A 16936-nucleotide genomic window follows, 5' to 3' on the forward strand; every position below is an offset into this window, starting at 1 on the left:
CTGCCTCTGCCTCCCAAATGCTGGAATTACAGGCGTGCACCACCACTGCCCAGCTATAGAATGAGTGATTCACTTCTGCCTGAATCATGGCTTCTGCAGAAAGAAATAAGAACCACAAAAGCACCAAGCAAGACGTCCATACAATAATGGGATGGGTATTACACTCTTCTCTTGGGCAAATCCTGGAGCAGTCACAAGGTGACATGCAGAGCAGGAGAAGGATATGGGATCTCCTCCTAACAATTCTTTTCTTCCCCAGGACTGGATTAGCAGTTCTGACCCAGCAGAGAACATACAGCCCCAAGCATTCAATTAGCATCTTTATCTCTGTAATGGGAGATAATCATAGTATTTTAGTTTTGGAAACCTTACCTGGGAAGGAGAGCACAGGTCTTGGTCAGGAAGACCAGGGGACCATTGGAAATTATATAAACTATTCTGGCTCTATCACAACTGCCCATGTGTGTATGGCACCAACCCACCCACATTCCAATTCCTGCCCAAACCCTGGGGATGTGAGCCAACTGACTGTCAGGGTGGGGACAGAAGGTAGGGAAGGAGGGGCCCAATTTCCTGGGGGTAGTGGCCCTGCTGGCTGGTGGTAGACAGGCTCTGGCAAGGAGAGGTCGCCAAAGCCAAGCCGGTCTGAAGGCAGCTGAGCTTGAGTCATAAGACTCAACTACTAACCTGCATTCAAGAAGACAGACCAGTGGTGACTAAACCCAGTCTTAGTCAAACGAGTGGCATTACTGACATTATTTTCACCGGGTTCCTCCCTTTCCCTACCCATTTTCCTTAAGAGAAAATCAACAAAGGCTAGGTAGGCTACCACTCAACACAAGAGTGCTTGCCCCTTTTTTCCTAGGGGCAATTTGAGGCCCTGAGTTCTATTGCCATTGCCCCTCAAAAGTAAATTGATGAGACCTTGTAAAATGCCAATGCCCTGGATGTTACCCCAAAATGATGGATGAAACCAGTGTAGGCGCTGCTATTAGGGGTGTTCTCAGTTACTGTCCTATATTCTCGGGCTGTCTCTGACTTTCTTAGGGACTCCCAGCACTTGTCCATGGGAAAGCTCTGAATCTCACTCCCCTCCTTGTGTGTGTGGTGGGGGGAGGGGGATCCAAGCTCAGTCTACAAGTGGTGATGGTTAGGCCAAGTGAGAACTCAGGCCAACACACACTGACTTCTAAGAGCTCTGACAGCATCTCAAGTAGCCCAGGTCCCTATGTAGCAGAGCATGACTTTGAAGACCTACTGCCTCCACCTCCCAAATATATGTGGTAGTTTCAAATTTAAAGAGGACCCCTTATCGGGAGAGAATTAAATCATGTAAAAGAATAACCAGTGATTGTATACAAATCCATGTCCTTGGTATTGGCAAAGTCAAGACAAAGCTCTCAATCATTCATTGGTTCATGAGATGGGTATGTGATCCCCTCCTAACAACTCCTTCCTTCCCCAAGGATGAGATTAGCTGTTGTGACCCAGCAGAGAACATGCAACCTGAAGCATTGGTTGCTTGCTTGTTTTAGATAAGGTCTCACTGTTGTATACCTGGCTAGCCAGGAATTTGCTGTATAGATAGGCTACCTTGAACTCATAGAGATCAGTATGCCTCAGTTGGGATTAAAGATGTGGACCACCACACCTGGCTTCAAGCTAGAATTCCCCCCCCCCCACACACACACACCACTCAGGCCAGAGTGTTTTATTCTTAGAACAAACATCTCTGAGCATGGTGATGTACATTCCTATAATCTCAGTTCTCAAGAGCATGAGGCAGAGGTATTCCCATGAACTCAAAGCCAGCCTGACCTAAATCAAGCTAGAACTCTTTTTTTTTATTTGATATATTTTTATTTACATTTCAAATGATTTCCCCTTTTCTAGCCCCCCACTCCCCGAAAGTCCCATAAGCCCTCTTCCCTCCCCCTGTCCTCCCACCCACCCCTTCCCACTTCCCCATTCTGGTTTTGCCAAATACTGCTTCACTGAGTCTTTCCAAGCTAGAACTCTTAAAAGAGGAAGAGGAGGAGAAATCTGTATCCAAAGTCACAGTCTGCCTTCTAGAAAATTAACAGACTAACCAGATAAAGTGACACACACACACACACACACACACACACACACACACACACCTTTAATCCCAGTGCTTGGGAGGCAGAGGCAGGTTCAAGGCTGTCCTGGTCTACAAAGCGAGTCCAGGACAGCCAGGACTTCTTACAATGAGAAACCCTGTCTTGAAAGAAAGAAAGAAAGAAAGAAAGAAAGAAAGAAAGAAAGAAAGAAAGAAAGAAAGAAAGAAAGAAAGAAAAGAAAGAAAAGAAAGAAAAGAAAGAAAAGAAAGAAAGGAAAGGAAAGAAAGAAAAGAAAGAAAGAAAAGAAAGAAAGAAAAGAAGGAAAGAAAAGAAGGAAAGAAAAGAAAGAAAAAGAAAAGAAAGAAGGAAGGAAGGAAGGAAGGAGAAAACTAAAGTGAGGTTCCTAATATTAGGTCACATAAAGAAATTAGCCCCTGCCCTGCTAAAGGTGTTCAACTCAAGATGCCTGGGCAATGGGGACGAGTCACCAGACAAGTCACATCTGGATATTTGGCCCAAAATAGTGTTCCACTGCTGTCACTCACTGGTGCTAGACTTGCCCTGGAATTGTGCTGAGCGTCTCCAAAGATCTAACCCTCCCTCCAAGGCAGAAAGTGTGCCGCCTCCGCTGATAATCCAAATGATGTGCCCAAGGCAGGGAAGGCAGCTTCCAGGTTGCTCTGAGCAAGGGTGACATCATCAGAAGTGGAGGCACTGCTCCAGAGGATCTCTTCTAAGCATCAGACACCCGTGTGTAGAAGTCTCGGTATTTTTATTCTGAAGGGTGAAGTTACATCATGGCCCTACCCCACCCAGCCTGGTAAGCTTACTGGGACAGGACCAGACAGCAAGGCCAGTAGTGGAAACTGGGGCAGGACTTTCCCAAGCCCAGCAGGCTCAGGGGCAAGTCAGTGGCCACACAGGACATGGTAGTGAAGGAAGCCTTGTCCTGAGGTTTATTTTAGAGGCATTATTGTGTATTCTCTGGAATTGGAGACACAAGAATCTGAGTATTTATCTTTGGGTGGCATGCCTGTTGAGCTCCTGTATCTAAGGGACAACACTGGTGGGACCAGGTTCCTGGGAGTCTACTGAGGATTAATAGAAGGATCAGCTTCTAATTTTTTTTTTTTACGATTTCTTTATTTCATTTATATGAGTACACTATAGCTGTCTTCAGACACACCAGAAGAAGGCATTATGCCCATCAAAATCCCAACTCAATTCTTCACAGAGTTAGAAAGAGCAATTATCAAATTCATCTGGAACAACAAAAAACCCAGGATAGCTAAAACTATTCTCAGCAACAAAAGAAAATCTGGGGGAATCAGTATCCCTGACCTCAAGCAATACTACAGAGCAATAGTGTTAAAAACTGCATGGTATTGGTACAGTGACAGGCAGGAGGATCAATGGAACAGGATTGAAGATCCAGAAATGAACCCACACACCTATGGCCACTTGATCCTCGACAAAGAGGCTGAAAACATCCAATGGAAAAAAGATAGCCTTTTCAACAAATGGTGCTGGTTCAACTGGAGGTCAGCATGCAGAAGAATGCGAATTGATCCATCCTTGTCTCCTTGTACTAAGCTCAAATCCAAATGGATCAAGGACCTCCACATAAAGCCAGACACTCTGAAGCTAATAGAAAAGAAACTGGGGAAGACCCTTGAGGACATCGGTACAGGGAGAAAGTTTCTGAACAGAACACCAATAGCGTATGCTCTAAGAGCAAGAATTGACAAATGGGACCTCATAAGGTTACAGAGTTTCTGTGAGGCAAAAGACACCATCAAGAGGACAGATCGGCAACCAACAAATTGGGAAAAGATCTTCACCAATCCTACATCAGATAGAGGGCTAATATCCAATATATATAAAGAACTCAAGAAGTTAGACTCCAGAAAACCGAACAACCCTATTAAAAAATGCGGTACAGAGTTAAACAAAGAATTCTCACCTGAAGAACTTCGGATGGCAGAGAAGCATCTTAAAAAATGCTCAACTTCATTAGTCATTAGGGAAATGCAAATCAAAACAACCCTAAGATTTCACCTTACACCAGTCAGAATGGCTAAGATTAAAAATTCAGGAGAAAACAGGTGTTGGAGAGGGTGCGGAGAAAGAGGAACACTCCTCCACTGCTGGTGGGGTTGCAAATTGGTACAACCACTCTGGAAAGCAGTCTGGCGGTTCCTCCGAAAACTGGGCACCTCACTTCCAGAAGATCCTGCTATACCACTCCTGGGCATATACCCAGAGGATTCCCCACCATGTAATAAGGATACATGCTCTACTATGTTCATAGCAGCCCTATTTATAATTGCCAGATGCTGGAAAGAACCCAGGTATCCCTCAACAGAAGAGTGGATGCAAAAAATGTGGTATATCTACACAATGGAGTACTATTCAGCCATTAGAAACAATGAATTCATGAAATTCTTAGGCAAATGGATGGAGCTAGAGAACATCATACTAAGTGAGGTAACCCAGACTCAAAAGGTGAATCATGGTATGCACTCACTAATAAGTGGTTATTAACCTAGAAAGCTGGAATACCCAAAACATAATCCACACATCAAATGAGATACAAGAAGAAAGCAGGAGTGGTCCCTGGTTCTGGAAAGACTCAGTGAAACAGTATTTGGCAAAACCAGAACGGGGAACTGGGAAGGGGTGGGAGGGAGGACAGGGGAAGAGAAGGGGGCTTACGGGACTTTCGGGGAGTGGGGGGGGGCTAGAAAAGGGGAAATCATTTGAAATGTAAATAAATTATATCGAATAAAAAAAAATGATGAAAAAAAAAAAAGAAGAAGAAGGCATTGGATTCCATTGCAAGTGGTTGTGAGCCACTATGTGGTTGCTGGGAATTGAACTCAGGACCTCTACAAGAAAAGCCAGTGCTCTTAACCTCTGAGCCATCTTTCCAGCCCCAGCTTCTGGTTCTTAAAGAAAATAGCATGGTTGCTCTTGTTTTTTTTTTTTTTTTGTTGTTTGTTTTGTTTTGTTTTTTTCTTCTCTCTCTCTCCCAAGTACCTGGCGATGCCCACAACGCACAACATTTCTGCTGAATTTTACTCCTGTCACCTTTTGTTTTTCTGGAGCCACACCTTTGTGGGCCCCACCTCTGGGAAGCCCCAGTGCGGGCAAGCCTTCCTCTTCCTTCTGTAGCAGGGAACAGGGCCTGGATGGCCCTTGCACAATGGAGGCTTCAGGAAGGTAAGCACTTTTTCTGAAGATGGTATGCGTGCCGATTTCCTGGCAAGGAAAAGATGTGGCCAAGAACGCCTTGAGGGGCTGCTAGGAAGAAAATGTATCAGAGCAGGGAGGGGGCATGACTGGACAAGGAGAGTCTAAACACAACCTCCATTTATTTCTCTGTACTTCTATGCCAGGACCCTGTGAGGCCCCGAGGAGAAAGAGAGGAGCCACGGCCATTCTTTTTTTGAATTTAATTTCTTCTATTGTTGTTGTTGCTGTCATTGTTGTTGGGTGTGCGCATGCATGAGCTACAGTGCACGTGTGGAAGTCAGAGGACAACCTGCAGGAGTGGGGTTACTCCTACCATGTGGGTCCCAGGGATCAAACTCAGGCTGTCATTTTTGGTGACATGCACCTCTACCCACTGAGACATTTTACCAACTCTAGAAGTCTCCATTGTTGAGTATTTCAAATGTTCAGAGGGGAGGCCCGGATTAGGACTTTTGCTTTGTTGTGTGAGTCACCAGGGACAGTGGCTATAGGGAGACAAAGGCAGAGACATCAGAAATAACAGAGAAGATGTGCTGGGCTTAGAGGCATTTAAACAATGCTGGGATGAGTTGCAAGGGTCCAGGGCAAAACCAAGCCTTTTGAGCCCAGAGACCTGGCCGTGCCAACTCTCCTTAGGGAGGGGGCTGCAGGCCGTGGGTCTGTGAGCAGCAGCTCCTACTCTAGCCTCCTTTCTCACAGCCTCGACTTCATCAGGCCTGGAGAGTGTAGAGGGCAAGAGAGCCACTGCATGAAATCACAAAGTCTTTCCTTTTAGTGTTCTGTGCCTGGATTACCCAAGGTCCAAGAAGACAGTTTGATGGACGGGGGAATAGGAAACTATGTGACTGCAGAGAAAGGTTAGCCCCTGGGCAGGTGGTAGGAGGGAGCCAGGTCCCCATGGGGCTGTATTGCCCTGGGCTCACCAGTGGGAACTGGGTTCACTGACAGCACTGCCTCCACTGAAGGCATTAGAAGCACCTAGGGGAGAAGGGGAGAAAACCCAGGGACAGCATAGGGCTGTTCCGATGGAGGGTAAAGGAAGCATGTGAGCTGCCAGGCTGAGGATGGGCTCTATGCTTTCCCAGACGCACATCCATATCTTTCTAGCCACTTCCCTATACTTCCTAAGAGTTTTAATGAGCTCCCCCCCCCCCCCCCCGGACTTTTCATATTGGCTCAAGCCATATGAAAACCCAAGGCCTGGCTCTCTCTCGTTTCCTTCTCAAACACTGAAAGGGGAGGGTCTTTTGATACCATGGAAAACTCGCTGCCTAGGGGCTGGAGAGATGGTGCAGCAGTTAAAAGCTCCTGCTGCTCTGACAGAGGACCCACATGGAGCCTCCCACCGCCATATTAGTTTCAGGGGATCTAATGTCCTCTGGCCTACACGAACATCCCCACATACATACTGCACATAAACTCATGCAGGCATACATATCCATAGAAGTAAATGACAATTCCTTTAAATCCAGGCGGTGGTGGCATACACCTTTAATCCCAGCACTTGGGAGGCAGAGGCAGGCAGATTTCTGAGTTCGAGGCTAGCCTGGTCTACAGAGTGAGTTCCAGGACAGTAGGGCTACAGAGAAACCCTGTCTCAAAAACAAAACAAAACAAAACAAAACAAAAAGATAATTCCTTTAAGAAGAAAAAAAGAAGACCCACTGCTGCCTCCAGCTTCACCCCTCCCCTAAAGCTTTCTTTCCTTCCCAGAGTAATGATCCCCTGTTCCCACTCAGTGTGCGGTCCCACCTTGTCCCACAGACTCCCTTCCAACCCTCCACTCTTCATAGACTCAGGCATCTGCAGGCAGGTGATCTTCCAGTTCTTTTTGGAGGGACCTGGGAGTCTGCAGTTGAGAGGTAACCAGGCAAGCCCTCTGTGGAGGAAGGGACGGGAGGGCACGTGGCAGAATCAGCTACAACTCCTCAGTGAGACGGCTAGGGAAGGCCTGACATGTCAGAGTTTGAAGAGATGGCTTCCCAACAGTCCAGGGAAGCAGCTGGAGCACAGTTATTTGTAATGTCTCAAGACTGGGCGTACACCCTAATATCAAAGGTCTTATGGTCTTAGAGATATGGCCTTAGAAAGAGATAAGATAAGGCCTTAGAAAATGGCCTTAGAGATTTCTCATTAAGGACATCTGAAACTACAGTTCTTAGTGCTCTTTGCTCCCCCTTTCTTTGTTGGGGTCACAAACTGTCTTCTTGTCTGTGCCTCTTTCACAGCTGTACCTCAATATCCAACTGGGTTTGGACTGCCTGATGGCCTTGTGATAGGCTGTGTCCTGCAGCGGGGGAGTCCCAGAAGAGCCCAGGCTACAGGTGAGCATGAAGGCAGGACCACAAAAAGCTGTTTAGCATAGGGGAATGGGTCATGCCCAGTGGCTTGGGTCCGCCTAGCCAGATTCATGAAGAAGTGAAGGCTTCCCTCCTCCTGTGCAGGCCCCTGGCTCTCTTGAACTCTAGAGACTGTGCCAAAGGTCATGCGAAACCTCATTCCACAAGGCGATGCAGTTTTTACCTTGTGCAGGAACACTGGTGGACGAAACCTTTGGTCTCCTCATTTGATATCAGGTTACCCAAGTGTCCTGCTCACAGCACAGCTGGCGTAGCTGGCGTGCCAATTCTAACCATCTAATACATGAGTGTGACACCTCAAGTAAATAACTCTATGCCATCCAATCACTTACAGTGGGCACCAGATCTTGCCAGCTGAGGCCCCAGGTATCCTGACTCTCCAAAGCCAACCATATGCACAAGGTTGTTTGCTCCAAGTGAGCACTGGAGTAATTTGTTCCACAGCCAAGCAACTAAAGGAGGCAGCTTGGACCAGGTTTGTTTCGTTTCGTTTATGTAGACCAGAGTGGCCTCAAACTCAGAGATCTGTCTGCCTGCCTCTGTCTCTCTAAACAAAGCTGGGATTAAAGACATCCTGCCTTTCCTATCAACTGCCCCCACGCTCAATTTCATTATCTTTAAAGGGAAAATAACTATGGCAACCCCCAGATAGTCATGAGGACCACATGAGATGGTTGATACAGTGTTAGCATTCTGTCTAAGCTCCGCCCTACGGTTACCTGGCAACAGACAGGTAGGCCTGACCCACTATAACAGGGGTTGTTTGCCCCCTCTAGCTCTCTTGCCCTCTTGGTCTCGGGCCTTCTTACTCCTCTGTCCCCTCTCCCCTTCCCCTACTCTCCATGTGCTCATGGCCGGCCTCTACTCTCTCTGCCTTTCTCTGCCTCTGCTAATTTCTTGACTCTCCTCCCCATGCCCTGAATAAACTCTATTCTATACTATACCATCATGTGACTGGTCCCTCAGGGGGAAGGGATGCCTTGGCATGGGCCCGCTGAGGCACCCACTACCCCCATACCTCCCCACATTTCCATAGAACATGAACCACTTTCTCTTTTCAAAAATACATCATACAGAGCTATACATTGTCTACTATATACACTTATTTACACATTTTTTAAATGTGGTGCTGGAGATCAAACCTAGGGACTTTTACCTGCTGAGCATACATTTCTACTAAGCATGGCAGTAGGCATAGTCCCCCAGCCTGGTATGTATGGACTTTTAAAACCTCAAAGCACACCCCCAGTGACGCACTTCCTCAAACAAGGTCTTACCTGCTAATTCTTCTAACCTTATCAAAAAGTTCCACTCCCTAGCGACTTAGAATTTAAATATATGATCCTATGGGGACCATTCTTATTCAAGTCACCACACGTGGCTTAGTAGCTAAGCAGTGAATACTATTGCTCTCATCAATGCCTCAGGTTTGTTCCCAGCACCCGAATGGTGGCTCATAACCATCTGTAACTCCAGAGGATCTGATATTCTCCTCTGGGTACCAGGCATACACATATACCATATACAGGCATGGCACATATATATATTATGCAGACAAACATTTGCCCATATAAAGTAAGATAAATATAAATAAAACCTCAAATAACAGCAAATCAAACTCTTATTTCTGTAATATCTTTTCAAGTGTCATGACAATGAAGCCATGGGTTGTCCACAGGCTGGACTGCAAGATGGAGTGGCCAACACTTAGAGACTGTCAGTGCTAAACCAGAAAAAAATCCTGCATGAGCCTAGTCAGCTGCTCAAAGACTACAGCCCATAAGACACACAGGCTAAAGGCTGTGAATCAGGGCCTGGCCGTGGAATTAGGAGACCTCAACATTAATTTTGGTGCAGAATCCTTTATGAAGGCACAAGTCATGCGAGCGCGAGACTCCATGCACACCTTTTAAACTCCCTCATAACCACAGGCATTGTGTAGAACAAAGAAGCGTTCTCAAGGAGGGCTATTTTATCAGCGCCATTGTTCAGGGTTGACCGGCATGATGATATAACAAGAGTCCAGCTTATGATCTACAGACAATGCCCTTCCTTATTGCAGGTAGCACCCACCGTCCCGCCCTTCCTGAACCACGGCTCCTGGCCCAGGGCTGGTGCCCAGGAAGCACCAAGGTGAGTTTGGTATGGCTTGTGGTGAGGGTTAGGGAAGTCTCTGTGCCTCTCTGAGTTCCGGGCCTCACTATTCTCTTGCAGGGCTGTTCATGGGACTTGTCTGAACTTCGGAGTGTCAAGCTCAAGCACTGATCCAGGTAAGAATCTCGACTTCTTGCTGCCCCTACCCTTCCCTGTATCTGCTTCTCTACCCACAGGGTGCCACAGTTAGAATGCCTTGCCTTAGGTTTCAGCATAGACCTTGTATAAAGATGTAGAGCCCCAGAATCTCTGTCTCTGGCTTCCTTGGGAGCTCATGCTCTTAACCATGCCCAAGACCATTGCCTGGTCTCTGCTTCTCTGATGAGTTGGAGTCTTAGCATGTAGGTGGGCGTACTGCCGTCATCACCCCGTGGGCTGAGATGATAGCACTATTCTTGGATGATAATGTTCTCTCTTCCCCACATCCACCGAGCTCTTGGGAAAATACACAGAGATGCACACCCTCCCTCATACTTCACATCTCGTTCTATACAGAATGACCAAAGGAAGACATAAGTCCCAGATGACATTGAAGTGTGGTATAGATCCTAATACGAAGCTTACACTCTCCTGGTTTGGCTGACAAGTCTCAAGCTACCCTCTTCTTCCATCTCCCGAGCCCCATTCCCTTGTTCGCACCCTATCACTCACATGTTTCTTTCCAGAACATACCTGCCTGAGCCCAGGCTTGAGCTGCACGCCAACCTCAGTGGTTCTGGAAGACCGGCTGCCAGTGTTACATGTGACAAATATGAGTCCCATGGCTTTGGTCCCAACCAAAGCCAGTAATATTCAGAGATGCTTCTGGCCAGGTACAGAGTGGTAGGAAAGGAGTGAAGGAGTGTGTGTCTGTATGTATGGGGGGGGGGGCATGAATGGTTCAGGCCCTTTAAAATATATTTGCTTGGATCTGGAGATCCAGGTCCTTTGCAAAGGACCTGAGTTTGGTTCAGCGTCACTCAAATCTGATGGCTTACCATTATCTATAACTCTACCTCCGATGGATCCAACACCCTCTTCCAGTCTCCATGAGCACCCACACTCACATGCACATACAAACAGACACACATGCATGCCCTTAATTTTAAAACCGAATGAAGCCATATATGATGGCATACAACTTTAGTCCCAGCACTTGGGAGGCAGAGCTAGGAGGATCTATATAGCAAGAGCTACCTGCTTTACAAATCAAAACAAAACATGAATTAATAAATTTTAAAATGCATTTGCTCAGGTTGTTAGACTATGACAGTGACTTTCTCGGGTATGTCCAGGAGAGGATGTTTAATGAATATAATCTGGACAAGGTATCAAAAACCAAAATATGCCAGTCCTTCCTTCTGGTGACCCTGCTTCTTAAGATGCTTCTATGAAAACCATTTTTGATCTCTTGAGTCCTCTTGTTAGCTCAAGCTTACTTTAGGACTCTGCCCTAAAGGATATCCTCTAGGTTTCGTTGCTTTTAATTTTTAGAGATAGGGTATTGCTATCTAGCCCAGACTCTAATTCTTATCTTCTACCTCTACCTCCCAAGTACAGGAATTATAGGTGTGCACTGCCATATTTGGCCTAAAAGACATGAAATTTTATATATAAATGGTTTCTTTGAAGATATGGTGTATAATAGTCAAACATCAGGAATACTTCAAATAACCAACGAGAATGACATGAGCAAATGATTCTATAGCCAGGGGCAGAAATGGTATGTAGTGTGTGTTGGGGTGGGGGTGAGGGTGGGGGTATAGTAATGGGGTCTTGTTTACATATTGTGGATCATCTGGAACTTGCGGCGATTCCTCTGTTATAGCCTCTTCTCATATGACATTTCAAACACGTTACCATGCCCTGCTTTATTTAGTCTTTAACTTCTTCTTCTTCTTCTTCTTCTTCTTATTATTATTATTATTATTATTACTGAGACAAGGTCTTACTATGCAGCCCTGAATAGCCTAGAACTCTTTGCAGACTAGGCTGACCTCAAATTCACAGAAAATCCATCTTCCACTGTCTACTGAGTGCTGGTACTAAATAACTGCTCTGGGAGAGGCGCCATGTTTATTTTATTTTCAAAGTAACTAAAGGAAGGGCCTCCTCCAGACCTCAGGGTGAATTTTGATACTTCATTGCTACAATGAAACTTATGGAAAGACAGCTTCCTTCCTATCTTTGGCACCTCTTTGCCCACACTTACACTGGTTACTTATTTGCTTTTCTGCTTCTCTGAAGAAAAACCGTCCTTTTCATTGCTGCGTGGGCTGCAGCAGAGATTATTAGTAAATGTCTTTAGAAGCTTAACATGCATAACATAATGGCTATTTTAGGTGCATTGTTATTTGGTTTTATTTCCCGTTTGCTTTTTAAAACACAGTCAAGTGTATCCCAGGCTAGCCTCCAACTACCTAAGGATGACCTTAATTCTGGTTTTACAACCCTCCTCCAGTGCTGGGGTTATAGGTATGTCCAGTTTTATTTGGGGCTGGGGATTGAACCCAGAGCTTTATTGGTAAGCACCCTGTGTGTATGTTTATATTTTAGCATGTATGTTTGTGTATGATATGCACACATGCTTGCACACCCATGTATTTGCATGTTAGCCAGGCAGACATGTTAGCCTGACCATCAAAGTTTAATGCCCAGGACCTGCATGGGAAAGGTGAGAACTGTCTTCTACAACTTGTCCCCTGACCTCCACAGGTGTACCATGGCGTGTGCTTGCCCTTCTTCCCTGATAAAAGAAATAAATACATGTACAGACATTTGGAAATAATTTATTTATAATTTATAAAATGTACATCTGTAGCCGTGCCCAGCTGGTGAGTGCTGTGTTGGGGAGAACAAGCTCCAGCCAAACTATAAACACTGCCATCAGCCTCGTTCAGGGCAACCTACCCAACTAGACTTGCATTTTTAGTACAACGGAGGCTCAGCAGGGCTGTGAGAGCTTTTCATTCTACCCTTCAAGAACTATGTTCTCTGGACAAGACTCTGGGCTGGGACCAGAGATCCTTTAGGAAGTCTGTTGGCTCAGTACTTCAGGAGCAAGTGGGAACTGTTCCCTGCCATGGTGGGGAACCTCTTCTCCGGCCTCCTTGGGAAGAAACTACCCCAAGCCATCATTCATGGCCAGCCTCTGAGAGCCACCTGTTGAGAGCTTTTGGGGCCGCTTCTAGAAACTTGGCAGGAATTTGACAATAGGCCCAGAAAAGGATGTAGGCTTCAGGAAAGAGTATGACTTTGGGCTAGGACAGGGAAGTAGGCTCAGATATCTTGGTCATCCTGATAAGCCCCTAGAAATCATGATCGCAGGACTTTGTTTATTGTCTTGCTTCTTCCTTAATGTAGAATTGACCTTATGACTTGCATGTAATTAAAATGGTTTAAAAACAGACTGGGAAAAAAATAAACCCACCTCAGCCTCAGAACTGGTTGGGGTCATGCTACAGTGTTGTCTAATTGTCTTTTTTTCTTTCTTTCTTTTTAATCCTCACTCCTGTCCCGGAGACCCTGTTGACTGACTGAGCTGGCTTAGTCAGCCACCGATGACATAATTTTAACTTGAAAACCACCTTTTCATGGACAAAGGTAATTCTTCCTTCTCGTAAAACCAAACCCCTTATTACACCACATTGACTCTTGGCTGCCTTTAGCTTTTCGAAAGCACATGCTGACCTGAATGAAGGGTCTGGAAAGTTGCTGAGCTTCAGAACTAAAGGTAAAGGGGAGGTGAATGTGATACTTACATCCCTGTGAACTCACCAGTGGACAACTCCCATTGACATCACCAAGGCCTCCACACACAGACCAATCATTGACCCACTGTCCTGCAAGTAGAGGCACCTTGAGATCTCATTGCCACATGCACCTAGTCTGAAGAAGTAAGACTTACCACGTCCATATCTAGCCAGAGCTGTAATGAGTGTGTGTGCGCTTGTACTGCAGGACAGCATGCTGGGAGTTAGGAGACCTGGGGTTTAGCATGGAGCTTGAGGGCAGAGCGCTTTGAGTGTTTTGTTAGCCACTGCCGTGAACTGAGCCAGGAGCAGAATAGGGTCTTCCCGGACAGAGCAGACTTGTCTTCTTTTGGCATCATTTGGCTCTTTCTGCTGAATTCACCACTTTGCTTGCAAGGCATGGCTGTAGGTATAAGCCTTTGCACAAACTGGAATTTTATCACAGAGAAAACAACAATAAACCCTGGGGTGGAGGAAACTCTGGAAGAAACTGGAAGTCAACTGGCCACACTTTCTTTGTTTACTTAGTGGCTGGCATTTCCTGGCACTATCTGGGTTAGAGGGGGACAAGCTTTCATGGTGGGCTCTCCTCGTGGTGTGATCCAGCAAAGCAAGAACTAGGTCAAAGATAAGGAGACAAAAGCTCAGGATGTTTTGTGCTTCCTGCAAACTGTGAGTTCAGCCCTTTGGATGCTAGACAATGGCAAGTAAACATACTCTTTAAGACCCTAGTTTACAGAACAGGCACATAACCAGTGGACCATAAATGTCCACAGACCAAATGAGCAAGCCAAGGAGCAAATAAAGGAATTCACAGGTTCCTTTCACCCACTGGTCAGGAAAGTTCTTTTGGTGACATCAGCAGAAATGAGCAGGCACTGAAAGGAAAGCTTGCCTGACTGGAGGGAAGTGAAGCTTGACTGGCCTTCAAGGTGTGTCAGCCAGCTTTCAGATCTACGCCGGTCCGGTCCGCTGTAGAGAATTGAAAAGAGGTTGTCATTGTCTCCGCCTTCTCACTGTGGTGGCCAACACTGTGTTTTACCTTTAGATTACTGTGCGTAAGAGATCCGTAAAACAAAATGCCTCTAACCTGTAAGCCCCACTTGCCCAGGGACAGTTAACTTCCTGAAATTCTGGGCGCTACTCATGTAAGATAACAAGTTGAGTGTTCTTTCACTCTCTAAGTAAGCTTGGTTGCACCAGCTGTAGAGGATGTTCGCTTGATCACAGTAGGCAGGAAGTATGCAAGCAGAAAGTTTGTCAGGATTTTGCTTGGCCCTGATTGGATGAAGGTGAGAAGTGGGTAGCCTTGTAGGTTTTGCCTTTATAAGCCTCTGACTAATGTAATTCAGCATCATACTCTGGGACTCCTGGCTACAGAGTGGCCAATGTCCATGATCTTGGCCAGTATTTAACAAAAACTTGCTTTGGGTTGGAGAGATGGCTCATCAGTTAAGAGCACTAACTGCTCTTCCAAAATTCCTGAGTTCAAATCCCAGCAACCACATGGTGGTTCACAACTATCCGTAATGAAATCTGATGTCCTCTTCTGGGGTGTCTGAAGACAACTACAGTGTACTTACATATAATAAATAAATATTTAAAAAGTGACTAATATGAAGACGGCTACTCCCACCCTCTTGTCCTCATGCTGCCGGGATGAAGATATTGTAGACTTTCAAGCTCCTCCCCTGGCTATCAAACCCTTGAAACACTGCAGAGGAATTAGAATTTCTGCAGAAGTCTCATACTGGGAAGAGAAGTTTAAAGCCCAGGGTCTCAGAAGAGGACTGTGTCTTGAAGAAATAGATTTCACAAAGTCCTGACGACTGATCAGACGACTACTTTCAGGAGAGACTGCAAAGAAGGTGAATAGTTAAATAGACTGAACTTTGATTGTCAGCTTGGTCACACACACACACACACACACACACACACACTGCCTTCACTTAAACCTAAATTTCCGGTCAGGACCCTAGAGTGGACGTGGAAGTCACAGGACCTCTTTGTTTCTTCCTTCCACAGCACAGTCACACTGTGTGGATCTCTTCTGCTGGTTCCCCACGCTGTTTCCTTTCATTAACTGACCTGCCTAGGGCAGGGGCTGAGCCTAGCTTCTTCCGGCTGCCAGGGCCCAGTCTCTGACACTAACAACAGTCTGGCCCTGTGAGCTGTCACCTGGGATCTGGAGCAGTTGCCATTGGCAACTTTTGAGCTATGATGACCTGGAAGGGGATGTGGAGTCTGGGCCATTTTGTTTTGAAAAAAAAAAAAAACTATAAAGAACCAATCCTGAGGGTCTGAGTGGGTTCCTTCTGTTAGATTAGAACGTGGGCAGTAGCTGAGGAAGAGGGGGCAGCAGACACTGACCACAGAGTGCGGTCCATAGGCCGGGCTGGGCTCTGGGTATTTGTGCATACAAACCCATCTCATCCTACTTAAGAAACTGAGGCAGGGAGAGGTCGAGACTTGCCTAGGATTTACCACATGTGAATACAGAGCCCGAATTCAAATCCAGGCTTGTTGGACTCGGACAGTGATGCTGGAGAAATGCAAATGAAGCAGCCGGAGCCAGGTCAGTGTCTCCCCTCCTCCGACACCCTCAAGAAGTATGCTGCGCATGTGAGGGGCCACAGACCAAGGGCTAGCAGCAGACAAGAAAAGCCCTTCCTCCAGCACCCCAAAGGGTGTAAGGGGCTGACTCCTTTCTGAAACTCTCCCCTCTCCACCCCACCCCAGGAACAGGGTTTCTCTGTGTAGTCTGGCTGTCCTAGAACTCACTTTGTAGACCACACTGGCCTCAAACGCAGAGATCTGCCTGCCTCTACCTGATTCCTGCTCTACAGTTGAAATTGAGCACTTATACCACCAGACTTGCTGGAGAAAGGTTCCTTGTAATTTGGCACCAGCAGCAGACACTTCCCCGCTCAGCCCAGTTCACAGCAATGACAAAGCTCTCTTGTCCTTGAAAATGTCACCACAGGATCCATACCCGCTTCTTTTCTTGCAATACAATTTCAAGCCAAGAGCTGCACCTGATGCCGTGTGACAGCTCACAGGGCCTGAGGATGGGTGGGGTCCCCTCTGAGTCTCAGCAGGCTTGCGGGGATCTGGGATTTGCTATGTGACATGGGCTATGCCTCTTCGCTTTCAGAGTTTCTATTTCCCTTATCTGTGGAGTGGCGATGCTAGTCACCCAGAGACTTGCCATCAGAATGTATGTTGAGGGCTTGGGGTAAAAGGCTCAGTCAGCAAAAGTGTTTGTTAGACAAACATGAGGCCTGAGTTCAATCCGCAGCACCCAGGTAAAAAGCCCCTGGGTGTGGTGATATGCTCTCTTAATTCCAGGGCTGAG

The sequence above is a fragment of the Apodemus sylvaticus genome, chromosome 6, assembly GCF_947179515.1.
Source record: "Apodemus sylvaticus chromosome 6, mApoSyl1.1, whole genome shotgun sequence".
Taxonomy (NCBI): domain Eukaryota; kingdom Metazoa; phylum Chordata; class Mammalia; order Rodentia; family Muridae; genus Apodemus; species Apodemus sylvaticus.